This window comes from Chiloscyllium punctatum, chromosome 6, assembly GCF_047496795.1.
Source record: "Chiloscyllium punctatum isolate Juve2018m chromosome 6, sChiPun1.3, whole genome shotgun sequence".
In the NCBI taxonomy this organism is placed as follows: Eukaryota; Metazoa; Chordata; class Chondrichthyes; order Orectolobiformes; family Hemiscylliidae; genus Chiloscyllium; species Chiloscyllium punctatum.
Genome location: NC_092744.1, coordinates 10,401,942 through 10,429,232, shown reverse-complemented (window position 1 = coordinate 10,429,232; position 27,291 = coordinate 10,401,942). Strand labels below are relative to the sequence as shown.

The 27,291-nt window shown below is 41.9% G+C and overlaps 1 long non-coding RNA gene across 3 annotated transcripts in view; it reads left to right on the top strand.

The window, feature by feature from the left end:
• The window catches only part of LOC140478706 (uncharacterized), a 501,292-nt gene that overhangs the window by 319,153 nt on the left and 154,848 nt on the right, over positions 1-27,291 (top strand). For all 3 annotated transcript variants that reach the window (XR_011960846.1, XR_011960847.1, XR_011960848.1), the window contains one exon: positions 109-204. This is a non-coding gene — a long non-coding RNA (uncharacterized lncRNA). The remainder of the gene's footprint in view (positions 1-108; positions 205-27,291) is intronic.

Sequence of the window (27,291 nt, the reverse complement as noted above, 5' to 3'; positions counted from 1 at the left end):
GGAATCATTAAAACATTTACATTCCAAGGGAAAAATGTACTTTTGTTGTGAAGTACTCTTTCTATAAAGTTTATTTAAAGATATTATCCCTTTGTCTTATTCAATCAGATCATTGCTGGAAACCAGCTACCAGATGAACAAGACCTGGATATTGTATCCCAGACTTTGATAATGATCTCAAAGCTCCAAAACAGTTTTGTGCAGGTAGGAGTGATCACCAGTATATGAAATGCTTCAGAGATCAATCAGTTCTTGACGAGTACTGACTTCGGTTCTGGATCAACATCCAACGACTGGGAAGAATGAAATACTTGTATGATGACAGTTGATGATACAGATTGATAGAAGGTTGATACCTGGACTTCAGGAGTTAAGTTATGAGGAGAGATTTTACAAATTAGGCCCCTATTCTATAGAATTCTATAGATATCATTGAGGTCTTCAAGATACGTTCCAGCCTCGGGCGACGGAGTTTGCAGATTCTCCCCGTAGGTTTCCTCAAGGGTGTTCCGGTTTCCTCCCACAATCCAAAGACGTGCAGGTCAGGTGAATTGGCCATGCTAAGTCTTCCATAGTGTTCAGCGATGTGTAGGTTAGGCGCATTAGTCAGGGGTAAATGTGGAGCAATAGGATAGGGGAATGGGTTTGGGTGGGATACTCTTCGGAGGGTCGGCATGGACTCGTTAGGCTGAAGGGTCTGTTTCCACACTATAGGGAACCTATGTAGGGATCCTATGATTCTATGATATTAATAGGGGAAGATGGAGCTGTTAAAGATAAACTGCTTCTAATGATTGAAGATTCTAGAACCGGGGGGCATTGTCTAGGAATTAGGGGCTGACTATTCACAAGAGATGTTAAAAAGCACCTCTACACGCAAAGGGTAGTGGAGATTTGGAACTCTTTTTCTCAAATGGTGATCGAACCAAATTCAATTGTTAAATTTAAGTCTGAGGTAGACAATTTTGAAGTAAAGAAAGGTAGGAAGGGTATAGAGTCGAGAGTGTGGTCCTGGAAAAGCACAGCAGGTCAGGCAGCATTCAAGGAGCAGGAGAATAAACCTGTCGGGCAAACGCCCTTCATCAGGAAGGGATATGAAGGGATACCGGCTAAAGGCAAGCAAATGGTGTTAAACCACAGACCAGCCATAATCTTGTGGAATGGCGTAGTCAGCTCAAGGGGCTGAATGGCCTATTTTCTCAATTCCTATGTTCCTAGTTCATTTAACCCCATTGACTTATCCATCTGGGATGGCAGGATTTACATATGAAGAGTGATTGGATCAGTCAGGACTACGTTCACTGGAATTCAGAAGAATGAGGGGAGATCTCAGCAACCTGTACAATTCTAACAGGACAGGACACTGTAAATGTAGGAAGGACATTTCCCATGACCAGGGAGTCTAGAAGCGGGGGTCACAATCTAGGGATTCAGGGTGGGCCATTGGGACTGAGATGAGGAGAAATGTCTTCACATAGAGAGTAGTGAACTTATGTAATCCTCTGCCACAGAAAACAGTTGAGGCCAAAACATTGAATGTTTTCAAGAATGAGTTTGATGATCTGTAGTTGTAACTCTAAAGGGATCAATGAGCATGGGAAGAAAGCAAGAACAGAATTCGAAGTGGGAAGTTGAACATGATCATATTGAGTTGCAGAGCAGACTTAGAGGGCTAGATGGCCTACTTTTTCTCCTGTTTTTTTTATAAATCCACATATAACTCTCTTATCCTGAGACTGTTCTTCTCTTCAAGACTCCCTAGCTGGGGGAATCAACTTCTCAGTGTCTACCCTGTGAAGCCCCTTCAGAATGTTGTCTGTTCTATGGAAACACCTCTCATTCCGTTAAACTCCGGACTTATTTAAAAACACTCACATTAATAAGCAGCAATCTCAACCCAGGAACCAATATCGTGAATCTTCTCTGTCACATCGCCAATGCAGGCACACCCTTCCTTAAATTGGAAAGTAAGACTGTACACAACACTCAAAGTACAGTCTCACCGAAAGCCTTCTAAAATTGTGGAAGTTTCACAAACTTTGACACCTTAAAGACCAATGGATCATTTGCCTTCCTAATTGCTTGTTATACCTACACACTTACTTCATAGAGTCATACAGCACGGAAACAGATCCGTTGGTCCAACTAGTCCATGCCGAAACTAATCCAACCTGGCTGCTGTGGCCCATATTCTTCCAAATCTTTCCGACTCATGTCGTTATCTGAGTGTCTTTTCAATGTTGTGACTGTTCATTCCGCACGCGAACCAACCTCTGTGTAAAAAATTTACTCCTCATGTCTTTTTTAAAAATCTCTCTCCTTAAAAATATACCCTGTAGTTCCTTGAAACAGCTCATCCAACACTCTCTGAGTATCAACTTAGACAATCTTCATGCTATTCAAAGCAAAAAGGTCTGCTCCCCTGTTCTTTTGGTCAAAGTGAGCAATGTCATGGCTATTCCACCATATATCTCTAGGTTAGTACGTTACCCAGAAGATCCCAGCACTGGCAAGGAAATTATCGATCTAAACTACATGTTGGGTTGGAGCTCCTTTACCTCAACAACAAACATCTCATAAGAATAGTGGAAGCTATGTTACTTGATTGATGGGACATTGAAGTGCTTTTGAAAAGGAGGGTTTTCATGTAGAAATGGGAGTCATGCTAGAAAGTAAATCCTCCAAAAGTGACAATGGGTGGAAATATTAACATCATTCTAACCATTTCTAGCTTAAACTCTCGTAGCTTTGAAAGTGAGTGGGGAATCTCTTGGAGCAACTGGAAAATTAATTAAGCCACACAGACACATTATTTCAGCGTCTCTTTAAACCTGAATTCAGCCATTAAGAGCCAATGGACCTTATTCCTGAATTCACAGCCGCTCACCAGGTGAGCACACAATGGAAAGCACTTCTTCAGAATGTAACCAACAGAAGGTGAAGCCTTTGATCAATCAAATTGAATAGTTACAGCCATGTCCAGGGGAAAGGTTGCTGCTCGCAGCACTCCTTCTCAGAAAGCACTTTCACGGCTTGACTAGAGTCTGCCACTTCTTTGAAGTCAGTCCACTGGCTTGTACTTCACTCAACTTTAGCATACTTCGCTGCAGACAGTCTTCAACATGACTCACCAGCTGCTTCACTTTGGCTTCTGATGCAGAACAGGAACTACAACAACACCTGCACCAGTTGCTGTCTTCTCAGCCAGCTGATACTGCACAGGACAGCGGAGATTGACAGATAGATCCATCCTGAAGGATTTGAACTGCCAACATAGGGTTGATGAATAAAGGATAAGTCTGTCATCTTGGGTGTGTGCCAATGCAAAGAAGTTTATGGCAGGTCATAGTTCCCAAGGGGAAAGGTAAATGAACCACAGTTCGGGAAAAATTAGTTAAAGCTTGCATCAGATCAAAGAAAGTAGCTTTAAGGGCACCAGAAAAAGTGGCAAGTTTGAGGATTAGGAGCAATGTCAAACCAAGCAAAGGAGGACCGTGAAACTGATTGAGAAAGGGGAAAGAGAATGTGATTGCAGACTAATGGGGAATGTAATGCTGCACTGTAAAATATTCTTCAGGTAGGTGAAGAGGATAAAGATTAGCTAAGACAAATGTGACCCCATTACAAGTGCAGACAGAATAATTTATTGTGGAGGACAGGGCACTGGTGGCAAACAATTTCTGTGTCATAGACTTCTCGGAAGAAGTTTCAGAAAATCTCTCAGGAACATGAAATGACCAAGTGACTTGTGAAACTGAGGAACTGAAAAATGTTGGTATTAGTAAAGAGGTAGTGTTTGAAACATTAACAGTATTGAATGTTGATAAATCCACGAGACTATACTCTAGAGAGGAGATGGTAGCCACAGAGATCATGAGTACATGATTATTTTTTTAAAATATTCCATTGGTTCTGGAAGGTAGCAAATGTAACCCCACTCTTCAAGAAGAGAGAAAGAGGGAGAATTACAGACCTGATGGTTTGATGTTCACTGTAAGGAAATGTTATACTCTATGATAAAGCATGCATATGGAATATACTGTAGATAAATGTGAAGTAATCACTGTGGAAAAGAATAAAAGGAGAATGTTTCTTAAATGATGGCAGGTTTGGAAGCGTGGATGTCCAAAAAGACTTGGGAATCCTTGTACATGAGTCACTCTTGGCTTACTTGCAGATGCAGCAAGAAATTAGGAAAGCAAACATGTTAGTCTGAGGTACAAAAATAATGCACAGTGCATTACTAAAATAAAGATGTCTTGCAGTTGTTCAGAACTCTAGTGTTACTGCTCTTAGGTTGTTGGATACAGTTTTTATAGTATACAGCAATGATATACTTGCCACAGAAGGAAGACAATGGATGTTCACAAGGTTAATGTCTGGTTTGGCGGATTTGTTTTATGAGTAGAGATTGGAGATAATTATTTATATTCCATCAAGTTTCGAAGACTGAGGGATGAACTCATTGAAACTTCTAAACTTTTTGCAGTGTGTGACAGGATGCATTTAGATAAAATGTTTCCCACGACTTTAAATCCAGGGGGTGCAATCTCACAATTAAAGAAAGGTCATTTAAAATTTTAAAAAAGGAAAGAATTCTCTGCCCCAGAGGGCTGTGGAAGCTCAATTATTGAGCAGGCTCAAAACAGAAGTCGATAACTTTCTGGACACTAATGACATCAAGGGTTAGGAATACGGCAGTGAATGACTACCCCCTATTCCCCAAAGCCTGTCCACCACCAGGCACAAGTGAGAAGTGTGATGGAATAGTCCCCACAGAGTTCTGAGGAACACTCACTCCACCTGAAACGTTAACGCTGATTTCTCTCCACAGATACTGGCAGAGCTGTTGAGCTTTTCCATTAATTTCTCTTTTTGCTGGGCATATATCTCCATTCCTAGCCAACAGCTGTGGTTATAGACTCCCTGTATCAGATTCACCGATTCTACTTCTCAAAGGCAAAGCAATCCATTCTCCTCAAAATTCTGTCATGTAGAAATGTATTTCCTTTTAGTTCACAGAAACAAAAGTCATGTTTACAATCAATGCTACTATTAGTCGTGGATCAGTTTGGCAGCACTGTTTCCTCTGGTTCAGATGGTTGTGAGTTCATACCTTGTTCAGAGACTTCACACAAAAATCCAGGCTGACACCTCTCAGAGAACATTTCCTTTGGTTGACATCTTAAAACTACCTGATGAAGGAGTAGCACTCTGAAATCTTGTACTTCCTAATAAACCTGTTGGACAGTAACCTGGGGTTGTGTGGCTTTTAACATTGTCTATCCAGTCCAGCATTGGCACCTCCACATCTGAAAACAAGGCACTGACTGCTCTCCCAGGTGGATATAAATAATTGTGTGCCTCTTTGCTTAATAGAAGAAGATTTAAACCCAAGGTCTTGGCAAATGTTTAATCTTGAGTCAACAAATTGGTAACAATTAACAAATGTACTATCCAGTAATTATCATATTTTTCATGAGCTTTCTGTGCACAAATTGGCTCCTATGTATGACCAATTACAACAGTCCATTGTCTCTCTGATCAGGAATGGCACGACACGAATGCGATCCTGTTGGTTTTATTTTCTGTCAGTTCAGAAATGCTGAAAAAATGCTGCCAACTGCTGCCCAAACAAAACCTGCTCCAAATTATAGAGAAATATAATTTTTTTCATTCATTTATGGGGTGTGTGCTGGCCAACATTTGTTGTCCATCCCTAGTTGCCTTTGAGAAGGTGATAGTGAACTGATACCTTGAAATGCTGCAGTCCATATGTTGTAGGTAGACGCATCATGCCATTCAGAGGGGAGTCTCAGCATTTTTATCCAGTGTCACTGAAAGAACGGCAATATGTCTTCAAGTCTGTGTAGTGATTGGCTTGAAGGGTGACTTTCGAATGGTGATGTTCCCTTATATCCTTTGTCTCTCGAGACGGAAGCGGTCATGTGTTTGGAAGGTGTTGCCAAAAGAGTCTTGGTGAATTCCTTTGAATCCTTCTTCAAATCGTCTCAGAAACTCCTGAGGGTCAGCAAATACCAACTGATGAGTCAGCGGAATAAACCATCCTCAGCCCTGAAAAAATGACAGAAATCATGAGATAAAATAATGCAGTTCTTGATTGTTCTTTGTCACTTGTGAGGATGAGCTTCACAACATGTCTTGTGTGCTCGGAATATTAACATGGTCGTCTAAGGTCAGTTCTCCACTGAATACCTCATATTCAGGCAGATACACTGTTTATCTTGAAACATGTAATCTCAAATAAATCAATTTTCAACGTGCAATGCAGCAATTTACCGTGTCCTTGTGCAGCATACTTGCCCAGAACGGAGGCGTAAGGAGGATAAATTTAACAAAGCAGCACAAAGACATTGGATTAGATTGCAAATCACATGGAATTCATAAGTGTGGAAAAACCCATTTTTGGAAATGGGAGGAGCTTTTAAGCAAACTGCTTTCTTTCTCGCCTTCAGATGAGTTTTAAAGGGGAGAAAAATACGTAAAAATTGTTGTTCTCATTAGTTGTGTCTTTTCTTTAACTTTAAGATGCAATGTAAACAGCTATTTTCAGTAAAAGTGTCATGTTCCAGCAATCAGTCAGGGTGTTTCTATACAGTAATTTTAGCTTCATCTCAGCATGTGGTAACAGAAGATACAGTAGTTTTTCAGCCTTTGACAGGGCAGTCATTCCATGTAGCACTCATATCCGTCCCTATTTATTTTTCATATATATGCAAAAGAACTGACATTGTGTTTTTACATTTTTGTGCTTTTACTGTACATCTGCAAAACATGTTGTGAGCAAACGGCCTGTACAAATGATGGACTTTATCTGTGGGCTATGTATTTGCAGATTTTCCAACCTTTGGAAATATGGTTTCTTTACTGGATGAACAGACTAATGTACCATGCACCAAAGTAGAATTATTTTATGCAACATTGAAAAAGTCAATTAATTTGCATAATTCTATGTATAATACCATGACTTTAAGGTAGGCTAGTCTGTTCAACGTTCCTGCCAACCCAACATATTATGTCACTTTGATAAGTTAATCATGCTCATGGATAATTAATTATACTTAATGACAAAATGAACTTTGTACCTATGCATCACAGCTTGCTTCTTAAAGAAAATCTAATATCTATGCTTTCAGAAGTAGTGTTCCACTGAGCACTTTAACAATTTAAACATACTGAGACAGAACAGCATTAATATGGTGTTTCATCCGGATTCCGTGACTGAGTGTTCAGAGTATTGAGTACAGGAGTTGGGAGGTCATGTTGCGGCTGTACAGGACATTGGTTAGGCCACTGTTGGAATATTGTGTGCAATTCTGGTCTCCTTCCTATCGGAAAGGTGTTGTGAAACTTGAAAGGGTTCAGAAAAGATTTACAAGGATGTTGCCAGGATTGGAGGATTTGAGCTACAGTGAGGGGCTTAACAGGCTGGGGCTGTTTTCCCTGGAACGTTGGAAGCTGAGGGGTGACCTTATAGAGGTTTACAAAATTATGAGGGGCGTGGATAGGATAAATAGACAAAATCTTTTCCCTGGGTTCGGGGAGTCCAGAACTAGAGGGCATAGGTTTAGGGTGAGAGGGGAAAGATATAAAAGAGACCTACGGGGCAACTTTTCCACACAGAGGGTGGTACGTGTATGGAATGAGCTGCCAGAGGAAGTGGTGGAGGCTGATACAATTGCAACATTTAAGAGGCATTTGGATGGGTATATGAATAGGAAGGGTTTGGAGGGATATGGGCCGGATGCTGGCAGGTGGGACTAGATTGGGTTGGGATAACTGGTCGGCATGGACGGGTTGGACCAAAGGGTCGATTTCCGTGCTGTACAGCTCTCTGACTCTATGAGTGCAACAGGGAGAGGACTATGCAAGTACAAAGGAATATGGACAGTTGGGATGTTGCTGAATGCGATTTCAAATGTGGTGGTAGCCCATTTGTGCAATCACTAGAAAGTGTGCCACCTTTCCCTTTCCTCTATCTTTATGCTAAAAAGCTATGGAGTCTTGAGCTATTATTTAAGGCGCTTCTTAAGAGGCGCCTTAAATAAGTTGACTGTTATGCGTCATATGAGTCTTGCTTGTCACATTGCTGAAGCAAGATTCTTAAACAGGGGTTAGAACTTTGTATGTAAGGCCCCAGCAACAAACAAGGCTTCCCTGAATGTTGACAGCCCAGTCCACTTGTGGCCTAACAAGTGGCCTTTAAAGGCAATTAAGTCAAAGTGTTCATGATATACTTACTGGCCATTGAGCTGAGAGGAGCAGGAATGTTGCAGCTTGCTCCATATTTAAGCCACAAGAGCTAATCTTGACCCTGGCTGCCACCACCAACCCCTTCAAAAATGGCTTCCAAAATAACCCTCTTGATTGCGACACCCCCAATCCCTGTGTTTATTATGTTTTATATCCAGAGATACTCGTATACACAAATGCATATTATTTTTCCCACCAACAAATCATCCAGGGCATTTATTCATCTATTAATCGCCATTAGTAAAACACCTATATATCCCAATTGATTCATTTACATGCAAAGTCCTTTAATGGTAATGTAAATCATGAAGGATGAGCTGGGGATGAGGAAGGTGTGAAACCCAGTATTTATTGTTTTCATCTTGTGCAGATGTAATCTTACACAAAACTGAATATTATTTTCCCCAACACCAAATCACCCATAGTATTTCTTCCCATCTATTAACCACCACCAGTAAATCACCCACGTTTCTAACTGATTAATCTTTGTACGAAGCCCATTAAGGGAAATGCACGTCATCAAAGGTGAGGGAGAGGTCGAGAGAAGGGGAGGGTTAATCCATGTATTACACATCAATCCCTAATCAATTCAACTCCAATCCATCCCAAATAAAAAGCAGAGAACTGCATATGAATCATAGAATCCATCTCATACAAAAAAAGACCATTTAGCCCATCAAATTTGCACAGACTTTCCATACAGCGTCTCAACCAGATGCACCTCTACACTGGTAACCTCACGTGGAGTTTTTATCATGGTTAATCCACATATCCTGCACATTCCTGGACATCTGGGCAATTTAGCATGGCCAATCCACCCTAACCTGCACATCTTTGGACTGTGGGAGAAAACTGGAGCACCCAGAGGAAACCCATGAATAGCTCCAGCAGAGTTGCTACTGTGGATAAGACTGTGCACCAGGTTAAACCTGATCTTCCCGGACTTGGGGAGAGGGAGGGTGAAAGGCATCAAGAATGCAGAGCACAAGACTCCTGAGAGACAGTTTACTTCAAAGGATGAATTTTGGTGCTGAAACCACAGAGCTGCCTCTACATGGATAAGAGGTGTGGTCGATGTGGGGTCAGGTCCTGTGACGTACAAAGTTGGAGTTGGAGACATGGTCCTGAACAAGCACATGGACCACATGAAAACAGTAAACTCACAAATGGGGCAGGAGCAAAGCATACGTAACACCTCAGAAACCTCAGAGTCTGACATGGACAGAGTGGATGTCACAGCCTTGATGCCTTTACTACCTGAAGAAGGTTAATTTCTCCAAGGTGCTCCGGACAAAGGGAGTGGGCTACTTTCCAGTATACGCCACCTGTAGCTGAGGCTGAGGAACTAGACCTGTTATGAAAATGCCCCAGGAGCGGCTACAAGAAAGAGAACAGACCTATGTCCCCGGACTCAGAGGAGGAGGGTTGTAGTGATTATAATGAGGTCAGCCAAGTGGATCTCATAGAATATGGGTTCTCAGGATGGCAGCCAGTGACAAGCAGTGCTCCACAAGTGTTGGGGCCACAACCTTTCACTTTATACATTAACGATGTAGAGGAAGGAACTAGGGGTGTTCTAGCTAAGTTTGCAGACGATTCAAAGAGAGCTAGAGGGGCAGGTAGCATTGAGGAGGCGTGAAGACTGCAGAAGGATTTGGACAGGTTAGAAGAGTGGGCAAAGAAGTGGCAGATGGAGTACAACATGGGTAAGTGTGAGGTCATGCACTTTGGTGGGAAGAATAGAGGCATGGACTATTTTCTAAATGGGGAGAAAATTCAGAAGTCTGAAGTACAAATAGACTTGGGAGTTCTAGTCCAGGATTCTCTCAAAGCAAACTTTGAGAGAAGTCAGGAAAGCAAATGCAATGATAACATTTATTTTGACAGGACCTGAATATGACATCAGGGATGTACTTCTGAGGCTCGATAAGGCTCTGGTCAGACCACATTTGGAGTATTGTGCACAGTTTTAGGCCCCATATCTCAGGAAGGATATACTGGCCCTGGAGTGTGTCCAGAGGAGGTTCACAAGAATGGTCCCAGGAATGAAAAGCTTAACATATGAGGCACGTTTGAGGACTCTGGGTTTATATTGATTGAGTTTAGAAGGATGGGAGGGGGGATCTAATAGAAATATACAGAATGTTGGTAAGATGTTTCCATTGGTAGGAGAGACTAGGATGTGAGGGCACAGTGTTAGAGTAAAGGGAAGATCCTTTTGAATGGTGATAAGGAGAAATTTCTTTAGCCAGAGAGTGGTGAATGTATGAAAATCATTGCCACAGATGGATGCGGAGGGTAGATCATTGAATTTATTTAAGACTAGGTTCTTGATTATCAAGGGGATCAAGGGTTATTGGATAAAGCAGGAGAATGGAGTTGAGAAACTCATTAGCCATGATTGAATGGTGGTAGCACACTCAACTGTACTGAATGGCCTAATTTCTGCTCCTATCCCTTATGGTCTTATGATTGGGGTTGTTAACCTGGTCCAGTCAGGTAGCCCTGGCTGACAGATGTGAACAGGCATGTCAGGGGTTCAGTTCATCCTGAGAGCTGGCTCTGAGGAAACCAGACCTGTGTCAAGGACACTTCACATGTAAAAAAAGGGCGACTTGGTGACAGGATACCAGCCCCTGTGGATTTATTTCAGATCTCATAGGTAATGTCCAACTACACTTTTTGAAATGATCATCTGATCATTGGAAAATCTGGGCCAACTGGCAACTGGGTGTGATCAGACTACAGATAAATCTGGTCATGTCTCAAGCTGGACAACAAGCCTATTTTAAGAGGATTGCTTCTCTCAAGCACCACTTTTCTCAACTATACTGATACAATGATTGAAATTTATGTGATGTTGGCTCAGTGACTGACAAAATATGATCAAAATAGGAACACAATGTCAACCTTGCATATTTATGTCAAGTATCTTTGAATGGGTGGAAGAAAACATCAGACGGTAAGTAATTCCTGTGGAGCCGATCTGTGCTGCCATATAATCAGTACAAACTTGTGTTATTGAAGGCCCAATAACTGATCATCGCCAGTCCTCCTGAATGCAAATGATGAATGTCCCAGCAGGTCAGTTGTGACAGTGGGTTTGGTCGATTCACATAATGAATAGATGCGACTGGGGTTAATATATTTGAATTGATTTCCTTCTGATGCCTGTAAAGATAGGGTGTACTTTAGCAAGACCTGTTAGTGCATATTTGACAGAAATGTGGGGTTGAGGCCACATCAGATCAGCCATGATCTTATTGAATAGTGGAGGAGGCTAGACAGGCTGAATGGCCTACTCTTAATTCATATAATCTTCACATCTGTTATGATGTGCAAACAGTAGATGATATGACCATGGACATCTTCCTTTTACTGAACCTTCCCCTGTGCATTTATAGCTTCAGATGGCAGTCAGTGACCGAGAAAGAGAATAGACTGAGGAGGAGGAAGGATTATAACTTGCTCTGAAACTAGTCTTCTCCAGCTTTGATACTTGCGCTGCCTGCACCTTGGCAGTGCATGATATGGCGGTGAAATCTGTACTGTACGTGCTGAGTCACCAGACATACTTTTGCTACATGAAGGGCTTTTGCCCGAAATGTCAATTCTTCTGCTCCTCAGATGCTGCCTGGCCTGCTGTGCTTTTCCAGTACCACGCTCTCGATATTTTTGCTACAGTCCAGCCAGGAGAAAACCCAGGCTATCAGCTCACCAGAGAACTAGTGAGCATTTTTGTTCACTTGTGACATATGGGCATCACTAGCTGGACTAGCCTTTATTGCCCATCCCTAGTTGCCCTTGAGGAGGTGGTGGTGAGCTACCTTCTTGAACCATTAGAATCGATGTCATGTAGGTGGACAAGATGCATTGCAGAAATTCACCAAGAGACCTTGCACAAACAATGACTTCCATCTGGAAGGACCAGGACAGCAGATACTTAGGGACACCACCATCTCCAAGTTCCCCTCCAAGCCACGCATCATCCTCACTTGGATGTATATTGCTGTTTCATCACTGTCATTGAGTCAGAATTTTGGAATTGGTTTTTTGGCACTGTCAGTGCGCCAAACTACTACCGCGCCTCCCTTGTCTACTGGTTTGATAGTGCTGCCACGACATTAACCGACTCAACTTCTCCATCCCTCTCACCCACTCCAACCTCTCACCCTCGGAACGTGCAGCCCTCCACTCCCTCTGCTCCAACCCCAACCTCACTATCAAACCAGCAGACAAGGGAGGCGCGGTAGTAGTTTGGCGCACCGACCTTTACACAGCTGAGGCTAAACGCCAGCTCGCGGACACCTCCTCCTACTGCCCCCTTGACCATGACCCCACCTCCCACCACCAAACCATCATCTCCCAGACCATCCATAACCTCATCACCTCAGGGGATCTCCCATCCACCGCCTCCAACCTCATAGCTCCACAACCCCGCACCGCCCGTTTCTACCTCCTGCCCAAAATCCACAAACCTGACTGCCCCGGCCGACCCATTGTCTCAGCCTGCTCCTGCCCCACCGAACTCATCTCTGCATACCTCGACACGGTCCTATCCCCATTAGTCCAAGAACTCCCCACCTACGTTTGGGACACCACCCACGCCCTCCACCTCCTCCATGATTTTCGCTTCCCCGGTCCCCAAAGCCTTATCTTCACCATGGACATCCAGTCCCTGTACACCTCCATCCCCCATCATGAAGATCTCAAAGCCCTCCGCTTCTTCCTTTCCTGCCATACCAACCAGTACCCTTCCACTGACACCCTCCTTTGACTGACTGAACTGGTCCTCACCCTGAACAGCTTCTCTTTCCAATCCTCCCACTTCCTCCGAACCAAAGGAGTGGCCATGGGCACCCGCATGGACCCCAGCTATGCCTGCCTCTTCGTAGGATATGTGGAACAGTCCACCTTCCGCAGCTACACTGGCACCACCCCCCACCTTTTCCTCCGCTACATCGATGATTGTATCGGCACTGCCTCGTGCTCCCACAAGGAGGTTGAACAGTTCATCAACTTTACCAACACCTTCCACCCCGACCTCAAATTCACCTGGACTGTCTCAGACTCCTCCCTCCCCTTCCTAGACCTTTCCATTTCTATCTCTGGCGACCAAATCAACAAGGACATTTACTATAAACCGACCGACTCCCACAGCTACCTAGACTACACCTCCTCCCACCCTGCCCCTTGTAAAAACGCCATTCCATATTCCCAATTCCTTCGTCTCCGCCGCATCTGTTCCCAGGAGGACCAGTTCCAAAACCGTACAACCCAGATGGCCTCCTTCTTCAAGGACCGCAATTACCCCCAGACGTGGTCGGCGATGCCCTCCACCACATCTCTTCCACTTCCCGCTCCTCCGCCCTTGAACCCCGCCCCTCCAACCGCCACCAGGACAAAACCCCACTGGTCCTCACCTACCACCCCACCAACCTCCATGTACAGCATATCATCCGCCGTCATTTCCGCCACCTCCAAACGGACCCCACCATCAGGGATATATTTTCCTCCCCTCCCCTATCAGTGTTCCGAAAAGACCACTCCCTCCGTGACTCCCTCATCAGGTCCACACCCCCCATCAACCCAACCTCCACTCCCGGCACCTTCCCCTGCAACCGCAAGAAATGTAAAACTTGCGCCCACACCTCTCCCCTTACTTCCCTCCAAGGCCCCAAGGGATACTTTCATATCCGCCACAAATTCACCTGCACCTCCACACACATCATTTATTGCATCCGCTGCACCCGATGTGGCCTCCTCTATATTGGGGAGACAGGCCGCCTACTTACAGAACGTTTCAGAGAACACCTCTGGGACACCCGGACCAACCAACCCAACCACCCCGTAGCAACACTTCAACTCCCCCTCCCACTCCACCAAGGACATGCAGATCCTTGGACTCCTCCAGTGCCAGACCATGGCAACACGACGGTTGGAGGAAGAGCACCTCATCTTCCGCTTAGGAACCCTCCAACCACAAGGGATGAACTCAGATTTCTCCAGTTTCCTCATTTCCCCTCCCCCATCTTGTCTCAGTCAAATCCCTCGAACTCAGCACCGCCTTCCTAACCTTCAATCTTCTTCCTGACCTCTCCGCCCCCCACCCCACTACGGCCTATCACCCTCACCTTGACCTCCTTCCACCTATCGCATTTCCAATGCCCCTCCCCCAAGTCCCTCCTCCCTACCTTTTATCTTAGCCTTCTGGACACACTTTCCTCATTCCTGAAGAAGGGTTTATGCCCGAAACGTCGATTCTCCTGCTCCTTGGATGCTGCCTGACCTGCTGCGCTTTTCCAGCAACACATTTTCAGCTCTGGATATAAAGGCCACTATTCCATTAGCTTTCCTGATTGTTTTAGCACCTGTTTGTGACATTTTAAAGATCTGTGCACCTGAGTCTCCAATCTCTTTGGTCATCCATTCTATTGAGCTTCATACCATCTGTTGAGGAGTGTAGCTTCAACTTGGCACAGGTCTTCACACAGAGCTTGGAGACCATCCATCCAGCATGGAGAGAGTCACCAACTCTATCACTACACTTGCGGACTGATTCTAAGTTCCATGAAGTCATGTCCAATTACTGAGCTTCCATTCCTCAAAGGCAGAAACTCCCTAAAGTCTTGGTGCGGAGGCTTGAGATTATGAACTTGAAAATTCATGGAATTTCTACTCGTCGCCATGGGATCCTAAATTGTTCTGGCGCATGCTGAGATACCTAAATCAGGATGCTGCAAGACCTAACGACAGTTGACAATTTGTCTTTCAAAGGATTTAGTAGGATTGCTTTGGGTCCAACTCAGGGAACCGACAGTGGTGCACAGACCTGGTATCTGTAGGTTTCCTTTGGGTGCTGTACTTCCCTTCCACTGTCTAAAGATTTGCAGGTTAGGTGGATTGGCCACAGAAAATGCAAGGTTACAGGAATAGGGTAAGGGGGTGGGATGCTCTTCAAAGGGACAGTGTGGACTCAATGGGACAAATGGTCTGCTTCCATACTGTTTGGACTCTTTAATTCTCTGATTCTCTCTCAATGATTTGTGAGAATTTGTTCTCCAGCCTCAGAAATTCTCGCCTTAATTCCTGTTCACCAGCCATTCCAGGTTCCTGCCATCCACGTTGAAATGACAGAGCCTGGAAATGGGTTCTCAGCTCAGAACTGTTGCAATGCCAGCTACATTTAATAGTCTTTAACTAACTGTTGGGCTATTACTGCTTAGGAGCACAGACAGGCTAAGGTATGACAAGATAGGTAGAAAGGCTGCCCAACACACTATTGAATATTGTTTTCTTGGCTAAAATCAATGTGAAATGCTGTATTTGTTTTCTGGATGATGGCCAAGAGAACAATAAGGTGTTGAGCAACACTTCAGTGATTCACTCAGGGAAGCCAGACTCTGACAATCTGTTCACAGGCAGTCTGCTGATGGACAAACAGCCTCCTCTTTCTCCTCCTCAGTTGGATGCCAACAACCAACAGCAAGGCCTCTACCCTCATGATAACCCAATTGTGGGTAATCCAGCAGATCTCAATAAATCTCGTAGCTCTCACTTTATTATCACTTTCTTGACATGATGCCTCAGCAATTGGAGGACAAATTTCACAAAGTGTCCTATGTCCTTTTGAGTTTAATAATATCGTCCTCACAGGTTTCAGTTCTTCCACGTTTTGTGCTTTCAGCAAATTTGACAATTGCACCAGGATTCTAAAGTCTAAGTCATTAATATACATCAAGAAGTATGGGGGACTTAACTCCGAACCTTGGTTATCTCGTTTATAAACCTTCCTCCCATTCAATAATGACCATTCACCACTACTCTCTGTTTACTGTCACTTAACAAATTTTGTATTCATGTTGCTACTGTCTCTTCTGTTCCATGAGCTATAACTTTGCTCATGAGTCTGACATGTTTTGCATCTCACTAGGATAACATGCTGGAAATCAAGCTTTGCTATTCCTGAAATTTTTACATAAATTAAAATTACACAAATGGCATAATTTTCCTGTCATTTAGATCCAGGTTGATAGAAAGCACAGAGTAGCTTTCTGTGCTTAACAAGAATTCCTATTTATTACAAGTAATTAGACCCTAGCTCTAAATAAACAGCTATGAACTATCAGCATATGACACTACAAATTAAAATTCTAATCTTTTCTCACTCACGCACACATACACCCACCCATACGCGCATGCACACACAAATAAATGTGTGTGCGCACATACACACAAACGCAAACAGACACTGACAGGAAAAACTAGGAAAACAGTTCATTAGTTTGTCTTCACAAGGATTGGTTGAACTGATTCTCATGATTCATGGGCTGATTGGAGCATTCCTTCTCAGTCATCCTTCTCCGGATGCCTCCACTGGTTTACAAGAGGCACAGGGAGGATAGTTCACTCCTAAAGCTCTCTGACTTATCAAGTAAAAATCACAGCTTGCAGCAATTGCAAAAGACAGATTGAAAGTTTTTCTTCAGACTTCAACTGGCTTTTTCTACAGAGAACAGAGACAGAGCTTCAAAGTTGATGGAGGTCTGAAGGCTTCTCAGACCACCATCGACCTTGTTCACAGCTCCAGATTGTTCAGCTACTCAAAAATCAATCAAAGCAGAAGATCTTTGTCATTGAGAGCTGATTATTAGACCACAGACAAATCAGCTACTTGTACCATCTGAAGCTCCAGCTGACCACAAACCCTTAATTCCACTTTGTTTGTAACCAGACTTTAACTTCTGCCCAGAAAGCTGTGTTACAGCTGGTTATAATGAATTTTTAAAATTCATTCATGGAATAAGGACATCGTCAGTTAGGCCAGCATTTATTGACCTTCCCAGAGGACAGTTAAGAGTCAACCACATTGCTGTGATCTGGAGTCATATATAGACCATAGAAGGGTGGCAGTTTCCTTCCCCAAAGGTCATTTGTGAACCCAATGGGTTTTTATGACAACTGATTTATGGTCATCTTTAAACTCTTTAATTCCAGATTTTTCTTTATCGAATTCAAATTTCACTACCTGCCATGGCTGGATTGAAATCAGGTGCCCAAAGCATTCCTTGGATCTTTGGATCAGCAATCTGGTGGTAATACCACTTGGCCATTGCCTCACTGAAATTATTTGCTTTCAAAACTTGCAACAAACCTCCAGAAATCCTTCATTTTGTAACATTGCTCTTTGCTTATTTTAGTCAACAATTAAAAATGCAGAAAAATAAAAAGACACAATCTTTCTACATGTGGACATGCATGTATTTCACATCCACTGTACTAACCTTATGTACCTTCACTGCTTCCATTCTGGAGCTGTTCAGGTGGTCCTTGTTTTAATTGAACCACAGAGCACTCCCAAACCAAATCATGTTTAGAGTGTTTGTACCACATGTGGAGTTGCTGCTGCAAGAGAAAGTGCAATATACCACCACCACTGTTAAGCTGATCAACTAGTAATAAGTAAAATAATTCCTCTCCCTTGTTTTGCTGTAATGTTATTAACCTGGTACTTGTTTCACAATACAATGAAAGATATTCATTGGTACGGCTGTGAGATAACACTGTGCTAGCCTTCATGATTTCTGAAGTGTTCTGACAAATATATCACATCTGCACGCCCATGCATCTCAGTTCCTTTATATGTGGATGTATATGATAGGCAGACATACAGCAATTAATTCATCACAATATTAGGATTGCACACTATTTCCAACTATATAATAGCTGCCCCAACCCATTATGCACAAGAACCTGCACAAACAGAGCACCCTTGACGTAGTAAATCATTCCAAAGTATTTCACGGGAGCATTTTCTATCAAAGTTTGACGCAGTCTCCTGTAAGTAGGCGTTAGGGCAGGTAACCAAAGGGGTAGGTTTTAAGGAATTTCTTAAATAAGAGTGAGAAGTAAAGAAACATGGAGGCATAGGAAAACAATTGCAGTTTTCTGGTATTATATAGTAACCATTTATCATTCAAGGTCATTAAGAAAATCAGAGCTAGCAGATCCATGATGATTCCTTTATGGTGATTGTCAATGAATTTGCCATACTTCTTTGAAATCTCTTTAATTTTATGTGCAGGAAGAAATGCAAAATGAGTTCACTTGTAAACATTTCTCTGAAGAAGGAGGTGTTAATCCTTTCTGCAAATGGGGCTTTATTGGACATATAGTTACCATTCAAAGAAGCTTAAGTCAAGCAAAAATCATTTCTGGGTATAATTTTGTCTATTCTACTCCTTAATTATTTGCTTAATTGCTGATTTTCTACTTGAGCAGGAATGTTTAATGTCTGCAATTAAGTCACATTCGAACATACAACTGAGGAACAATAATGCCCAAAATATGACCTTCTGACAAAAAAAAGTCTTAAGTGCTAACAGTACAAGAGGACTAATTAAAAAAAGGTTGATTCCACTTTGTCATTTCCAGTTGTGTAACCTGGCATCAAATAACAAATCAATTGATCACTTGGACTAAGAAAAGCAATAGTAGCACTTTCCCATGTGGAAGCTGACTAAATATACTATAACACACTGTACTTTGCTGTTGAGATGTTTTATCTATAGACCATGACTTCCAGATTTACAGGTATTTTCCCACAGGTATACTCCTATCCGGTCAGTCTTGCAGCCATAATTCACTTGTATTGTAATATTTTACAGAAAAGAGTTTTGGAATAATTTACCATGCCACTTAAAATGCTCATATAATTTTCTTATGTGCATTACTTTCAACAAATCATATTCATTCAATTCAATTCATTTCATCGCATTCGAACGACTGAATCAGGAAGTTCTCTGTTTATCCGTGTCTACTTTAGGGTGATACTCCCTCCAGTACTGGGTAATTACAGTCCATCAAACATAGTGTTACATTTGAGGTTCCACTTGACATTAAAAATCCTCTGAAAGTCAGTGATTGTTTTCCCACTGATCTAGTCAATATTGGCTACCCATCTCATACGTTCATGTTGCCAAATGTAGAAATGTCAAGCATGAATTGATGTAGCTTCTTACAATCTCCCAGACCGATTTTGTTTAAGTGCTGTTTCTGTTTCTGCTGTTATGCGGGCAATTGTAACAATGTCTCACAAATTAACCATCAACTGGTTCATTTGCTTTTTATTGCTCTTGGTTCAAGAGAGAAAATTGGTCAAAGCACTAAAAGAAACCTTGATTCTTTGTTTCTTTTTAAATGCTGTCATAAAATAATTTAAATCCATTTGAGCAAAAAGCTTGAACCTTGACTTAATATCTTGTGAAAGATTGTATCTCTTAGAATGCAGCAGTTCCTCAGAAATGCACTGAGGTATCTAGGTAATGCTATCTTTATTTGGTCTTGAATCATTGCTGAACACACAAATAGTATTCCAAAACTAAAGAGTAAAGGGGAGAAAAGTGAAAAAGAAATATACACCATAGCTATGATTACTGAAAGAATATTGGGGAAAATAATGGGGCTAAAGGGTGATACATCTCTTCATATCTGATGGGTACCATGTCAGAATTTTAAAGGCAGTGTCTACATGGATAATGGATGCGCTGGTAGCGATCTTCCAAAAGATTTGGAAAAGTACCAAATTATTGGAAAATGGCCAGTGTAACACTTATTCAAAAAGGAAGGGAGACAAACATCAAGTAAATATAGGCAAATTAGCTTAAAATCTGTCATAGGGAAAATGTTAGAGTCTGTTATAATGAATGCTGCAATGGAACATTTAGAAATTCATAATATAATCAGGTAGGGATGGATTTAAACTTGTAAGGTGGGGGTGGGGTGGGGGATGGGGGACAGAGGGGGGAATGGGGTAGGGTGGGAGGTTGATGAGTTTTGGAAGTACCAGAGAGGGCAAAAGACAGAAGGTGGGAAACAGGGAAAAAGATGTGAGGGTAGGCTGAGTGTTGACATTAAACAAAGAAATAGTCACTTTCTAATGGGGAAGAAAGAGGACTAAATTGTAACAGGACTAAATTGTAAATGCATGCAGTATAGTGAATAAAATTGGGCACTCGAAGCAGAAATTGCTCTTGGGAGATATGTCATAGTATCATTGACAGAAATGTGGCTCAAGTCAGAACAGGACTGGATACTTAACATTCCAGGTCATAAGGCTTTTATAGAAACAGAATGGGTAAGAAGTGTGGAAGTGTAGCGGTCTTGGTCAAAAATAGTATCATTGTTCTTAAACAAGATGCAATCCCTAAATTAGAATCCATATGGTTGGAGGTGAGAAGTGGGAAGGGAGCAGTGACCTCTTTGGCTATTTATTGTTGACCACCTCGTCATACTGAGGAAGCAGAAGAGAGCATTTGTAGGCAGACATTGGAAATCTGTAGGACAAGTAGGGTCGATATAGTTGGTGTTTTCAATTACCCTGGAGTAGTTAGGAAAAGAGTATAGAATAGGGCACGGAAGGGGAGAAATTCCTGAATTGTGTGCAGGAGAACTTTCTGGAACAGTACATTTCCAGTCTGACCAGGGATGGAGCTGTGCTGCATCAAATCCTCGGGAATGAAGCAGGCCAAGTGGAGAATGTCAGAATGGAGGACCATTTCGGAAATAGCAATCATAACTTAAAAAGGTTCAATAAGAAGTTGGAAAGGGATAAAAATTGTTGTTAGAATTTGGAATGCATTACCTGGGTGAATGAAGGAGGCAGATTCCACATGAGGTTTCAAAAGACAGTTGGATATACATTTGAAAATGATGAATTTTGAGGGCTTTCGAGATTGGGCTAGACAATGGGACTAGTTGGGTATCTCTTTCAGGAGCTGGTATACATATGATGTTTCATATGACCTCCTTCTATACTGTAATATTCTATGACTCAGCTAGGGTTAATGAAGGAGAAATCATATCTAACAAATTTATTACTTTTTTGAGGAAGAGACAAGGAGGATAGAGAAAGGTGATTTCCAAAAGGAGTTTGAAGAGGTATCACACATCAGGCTGTTTAATAAGATTAGAACTCATGTTTTAGGGGTAGTATTTTAGCATGGATAGAGGATTGGTTAACTGATAGGACGCCGAGACTAGAATGGGGATATTTTCAGGATGGCAACTTGAAACTAGTGGTGTGCCACAAGAATCTACATTAAGACCACAATGCTTTTACGATATGCATTAATGACTTGGATAGTGAATGTACTGTCACCAAATTTGCAGATGTCACAGAAATAGGTGGGGAAGGCAAATAGTGAAACAAAGAGTTGACAAAGGGATGTCAACAGGTTATGTGACTGGGCAAAAATGTAGCATATGGAATATAATATGGAAAAATTTAAGGTCATCCGCTTTGACAGAAAAAAGTTTAGAAGAGCCTGAAAATTATTTAAAGGAGAAAGATTGCAGGAAGCTGTAGCCCAAAGGATGTCCATCATTTAGATGTCCATCATTTAGATGCCCTCACAAGTAAATTGTAACAAATTACCAGTCAAGTTTGGCCTTTATTTCAAAGTGAGTGGTATATGAAAATAGGGAGGTTTTGCTCAAATTATTCAAGGCATTAGTTAGACAACAACTGGAATCCTGAAAAGCCTTTTTTATTTATGGAGAGATAAACTGGATGCAGGGTTGCTCGCTGAGCTGAAAGGTTCATTTCCAGACGTTTCGTTACCTTACTAGGTAACATCTTCAGCGGACCTCACACGAAGCAATGCTGAAAATTCCTGCTTTCTATTTATATGTTTGGGTTTCTTTGGGTTGGCGATGTCATTTCCTGTGGTGGTATTATTTCCTGTGGTGAAGTCACTTCCAGTTCCTTTTCTCAGGGGGTGGTAGATGGGGTCTAACTCGATGTGTTTGTTGATAGAGTTCTGGTTGGAATGCCATGCTTCTAGAAATTCTCATACATGTCTTTGTTTGGCTTGTCCTAGGATGGATGGATTGTCCCAGTCGAAGTGGTGTCCTTCCTCATCTGTATGTGAGGATACTAGTGAGAGAGGGTCATACTGACATTGGAGGCAATCCAGAGAAAGTTCATTAATCTTACCTCATGTATGGAGGGACTTCCTTATCAGGAGAGGTTGGATACGTTGGGCCTGCACTCATTGGAATTCAGAAGAATGAGAGTTGAACTTATTAAAAACTTAAGATTATTAGGAGATTTGACAGGGTAGATAATGAGAGGTTGTTTCCCCCTGTGACAGAGTCCAGGGCCGAAGAACCTAATCTCAGAGGAAGGAGTCACTAATCTAAGACAGAAATGAGAATAAATTCCTTATCTCCGAATCTGTGAACCGAATCTGTGGAATCCTTTACTGCAGAGGGCTGTCATGGCTAGGTGATTAAAAATATTCAAGATTGAGTCACAATGCCCTCACTGATTCCCTTTTTTAATTAGTAAAGAAATCAAGGGTAAGGGGAAAATGGCAAGAAAGTGGAGTTGCGTGTTCAATCAGGATATCATTGAATGCTGGAGCAGACTAGATGGACCTTGTGCTCCTATGTTTTATGGTTTAATAGACATTTGTCTACTTCAGTGTCACAATATTCGAATTGTGACTGGCTGGCTGTTTTGCAATGCTGAGTAACACCAACTGTGTGGGTTCCATTCCTGCGCACAACGAGGGTTTTTCTAATTCATTTGTGGGATATGTGTATCGCTGGCTGGGCCAGCATTTATTACCCTTGCCTAGTTGCCCTTGAAAAGGTGGTAGTGAGCTGCCTTCTTGAAATGTTGCAGTTCATTTGCTGTAGGTTGACCCACACTGCCATGAGGTTGGAAATTAAGTTGCCATGAAAGACACTCTTTTTCAATCTCTTCCTTGCCCTGAGCCATAGTGACCTTCAGGCTTAAACACCAGCAGCTATCTCTCTGTAACAAGAGAGCAGGCACACCATCTGACAACATTTTTCCAACTGAGTTGACAATTGTGGCTTTCATGGTCATATCTGCATGCAAGTCTCACAAGAATATAAACTAGGTATTCCCTCCTTTTTTTGTCATCTCCTTGCATGTTCAGCCCAATGGCAACTTTACTTTTACTTAAAGTTAAATACCTGATTTTGAGTAATTGTGAAAAATGATACAGAGGTTTGTATGTATACATATTATGGTTATTTATGCTTTTAAAAGCCTTAATTAATTAAATTTGAAGTGCCAATATAATGGCTTTTCACGTTTATGTTTATTTGCTCATTCCATTTATATTTCAAAGCTAAAGCTTATCGTATTATTTTGCAAATCATCACATTTTGTTCACATGCTTTATCGTAGCAAGCACATCCAAACAGATTATCTTAAAATGTTTGCATTTCCTTAATGGTTACACATATAATTAGTGAATAAGTTAACACAGTTGCAGTGTATAGTAATTTAACAACTCAATTTTATTTCACTTTCAAATTTGATTTGAGCAAAGAGATTTAAACATTATAAAGTTGTCACTGTTTTCCTGGTAATAATAGGCTATCAGTGCAAGTTTTTCAGATCAGGATCTGCACAGCATCAAGGTCATGAAGCGATCCAAACTCGGTCAGCAATACACACTGTGAAATGACCTGCTATAATACAATGTCACGTAACCTTTTTGATGTGGCTCCTTTTGTGCCAATGTGTCATCCTAATGGTTCCCATGTGATAGGAGATAGCAATGGTGCTTTCCTGGTCTTACAGAACTACTTGTTTAAGTGCTCAAACAATCACATCTTAGGCAAATTTTCTAATAGTGCAGGGTTTTTTTTGTCTTTTCAAAAGTCACTTTTCATTTACCACAAGGGTGTCCGCATTGTTCGAAGTTGCAGGGTAAAATGGCTTAAGATGAAAACTGGGCCAGACAGTGATAAATAAAATTCCTTTAACATGGGAAAAGTACTTTTGCATATGAACTCAAGTACTGACTGGTAACCTTAGACAAGTAATTTTATAGGCTGTTATTATTCTACACCCTGCATTTGTGCCTGCTGCACATAATGCACAAAGGTAGTGCATTCAAAAGGGAAGCCCATTAAATCTAAGCAAACTGAAATGAAAACCAGGTAAATTGTGCTGCATTTAGCCTGCGAACTGACAAGAGTATCAAGATAAACAAGAGTCAAGCTCCCAGAGGAACACTTATTTCTCAAGCTATGAGCACTACTGTTTAATGTACACTCATGCTCCAGCTACCTCTCATTTCCTTTATTTGAATCTCCTGACCTGTTTCACACGCACACTTTTCAGCTCCATGCTGGGTTTTCTATTTATTGAATACATTTCTCCCTCCAACATTTTTCCACCTGAGCTGGCAGTTGTGACTTTTATGGTCACATTGCAGGCAGGTCGCTCAAGATTATAAACTAGGTATTCTCTCCTTTTTTTTTGGTCATCTGCCTGCATGGTTCAGTTCTTGGCTAAGCCAGAACTCGATGCACAAATTGACAGTGTCATTTCTGACAAGCACCCATTAACATTCAAGGCCACTGGGTTTCCTATCAATTTGATTTAAAAGTCCTGCTTGCTGGCAAATATGTTTGTTCTGATGTACAGCATAAAAAATAAAACATGTGGAAAAAGACACCAAGCTGTGTTAAAGCATTAACATATTCCCATATGCAGCCACATGATGTTAGGACTTGACTCCTGTCGAATAAATTTTATGAGTCCGTTTTAATTTTGAAGTGGGCCTCATATCTAGCAATCCAGTTATCATTTTCCAACTCCCTTTTATTCATTTTGGTTCCTTCTTCATTCACTTTTCTGATGGCTCTTTGTGTTTGACAGGACAGAACTATCAGCTTGTAACTAATGTTTTGTGCCGTAGAATGGCGCATCAAAAATATCGAGCAAAACCATGCAATGTTGCCTAACCCTATCAGGCTCAGATCAATGTCCTCTTACAAAGCATCAGAAACGCACTCTGCTGGAGACCATGCAGTTCTCGCAAACACACAAGGCATGGAATTGAGGCAGAATTACGTCAGTTTTGTGTAAATAATCAAGCATTGACCTGCAAGGTTAAAACCTATAATTGCAGAGATACTTCAAAGCGATGACTACCTTTTGGAGCAGTTTGTGCAGTGACAGATAGCAACATCATCCATTAAGTATTTCATTAGATGTAATACGGCAAAAGTAATATTTTCAACAGCTGCCGTTATGCCCAACCCAGACAAATTAGAAGCTCAAATGAAGCAGTCGAAAAACATCAAAGCACTCAAGTAATGCAGGAAATGATTGTTACAACCGTGTCTATTATTCCTTGATAAATAATTCATTCCAATTCTCATGTTTGCATTTTCCTTGAACAAAGTTACTGTGTTATCATATGGTTGTAAAATAACAATTATGTTTCTGTGTCTTCGTAAAATATATACAATTATATACCTTCTGCGGATTCACAGGGCTACAGTTTGCATATTAAAAGGACTCAGTGTCTAATTTCTGTGAGATGCCAGTAGCCCAGCAGTAGGCCCTTATGAAAGCAGTATTCACCACAGTGCCTACTTTCGCCGAGAGTGAAGCTCTCCTTCACTGCCCCCTACCCCAGAACCCAGCCCTTCCCCAGGGCAATGCCAATCATGTGAATCAGAATAAGTGTACATTATGTCATTTCTTTTATCAATTGACAAATTATTTTGAGTGGTTGAACAAGGAAAGGCGATTCACTCTGTCCAGGGCAGTCGCTGGCAAGGAACCATCAATTTAAAATTGTCTGAGTGAACTGAGAGGTTAGCACACCTTCTTAATGTACACAACTTCTAAATCTGTGTTTCATGGTGTGATAACCCCCTGCAAAGTCCATAGGAGTCATTAGTTGTTCTTCTCTTGGAGCTGATTGCGTATGAGTTCCCTGGATGAAAGGCAATGGCTTGCCCAACTGGAACTCATCACCTAAGCCCTTTCTAAAGCAGATTCAAGGATGGATGTGCAGAAAATTCTCTTACCTGGAGAGGGAGCAGCCTATGCATGCCATAAGTAGGGACCCTAATTTGATGTTCACCGATAAATAATATTCCTTTCCATTTGGGATTCCTGAGTTATTACACTTGGAGTACATATTAAGAATCATGACAACATAATGGTTACTCTAATACCAAATAGCATATGGAATCTGAAACACTTTTTTGGCCCAACATTTCTGTTATCTCCATCAAAATACATATCTCACCAATAACAAATACAACTTGGGACAGCGCATTGGCTCAGTGGTTGGCACTACTGCCTCACAGAGCCAGGGACCTTGCGTTCGATTCCTGCTTCAGGTCTGTATGGTGTTTGCACATTCTCCCTGTGTCTGCATAGATTTCCTCTGGGTGCTCTGGTTTCCTCCCAAAGTCCAAAGATGCGCAGGTCAGGGTGAACTGGCCATGCTAAAGTGCCCATGCTGTTAGGTGCGTGAGTCAGGGGTAAATATACAGTAGGGAAATGGGACTGGGTGGGTTACTCTTCGGAGGGTCGCTGGGGACTTGTTGGGCCAAATGGTCCGTTTCCTCACTGTAGGCAATTTAATCTAATCTAAACTCATTCTGCTATGGAAAGAAGGCTGTTAAACACCAAAAGAGGTTAAAGTATAAACCAGTTGCTGACTTATTAATGTCTCCTTAAGTTTTTTTTTTCTATTGTACTTTTCTGAAGCAAATTAAGTTTGATTAAATTCCCTCAAAAACAGTGTGCCTCACATTCCAATTACACTCATCCATCCTCTTCCATCTCTCTCATCTGCCAGCCATCATCACCCTAAACTCACCAAATATTTCGACATCCTCTCTCACCCTTGAACTTGTTCCATTACACCTGATTCTCTTACGATCACCCACCACACACATTCAGTCCCATCTGAACCTATGCCTGCTATCATCCTTTAACCAGCCTGACCCTAACCTCTCCCATTATCAATGCCAAATTTTGTCTACATTTACATAGGATTGGTGTTGATGATGGTGTTGATATTGGTGTGGTTACCGATGTTTGTGTTGGTCCTAGTGCTGGTGTTGTTATTGGTTTTGGTACTGATGCTAGTGTTATTGTTAGTTTTGGAATTGTTGTGGATGCTAGTGTTGGTGTTCTGCTAATTATGGTATTGATATTGG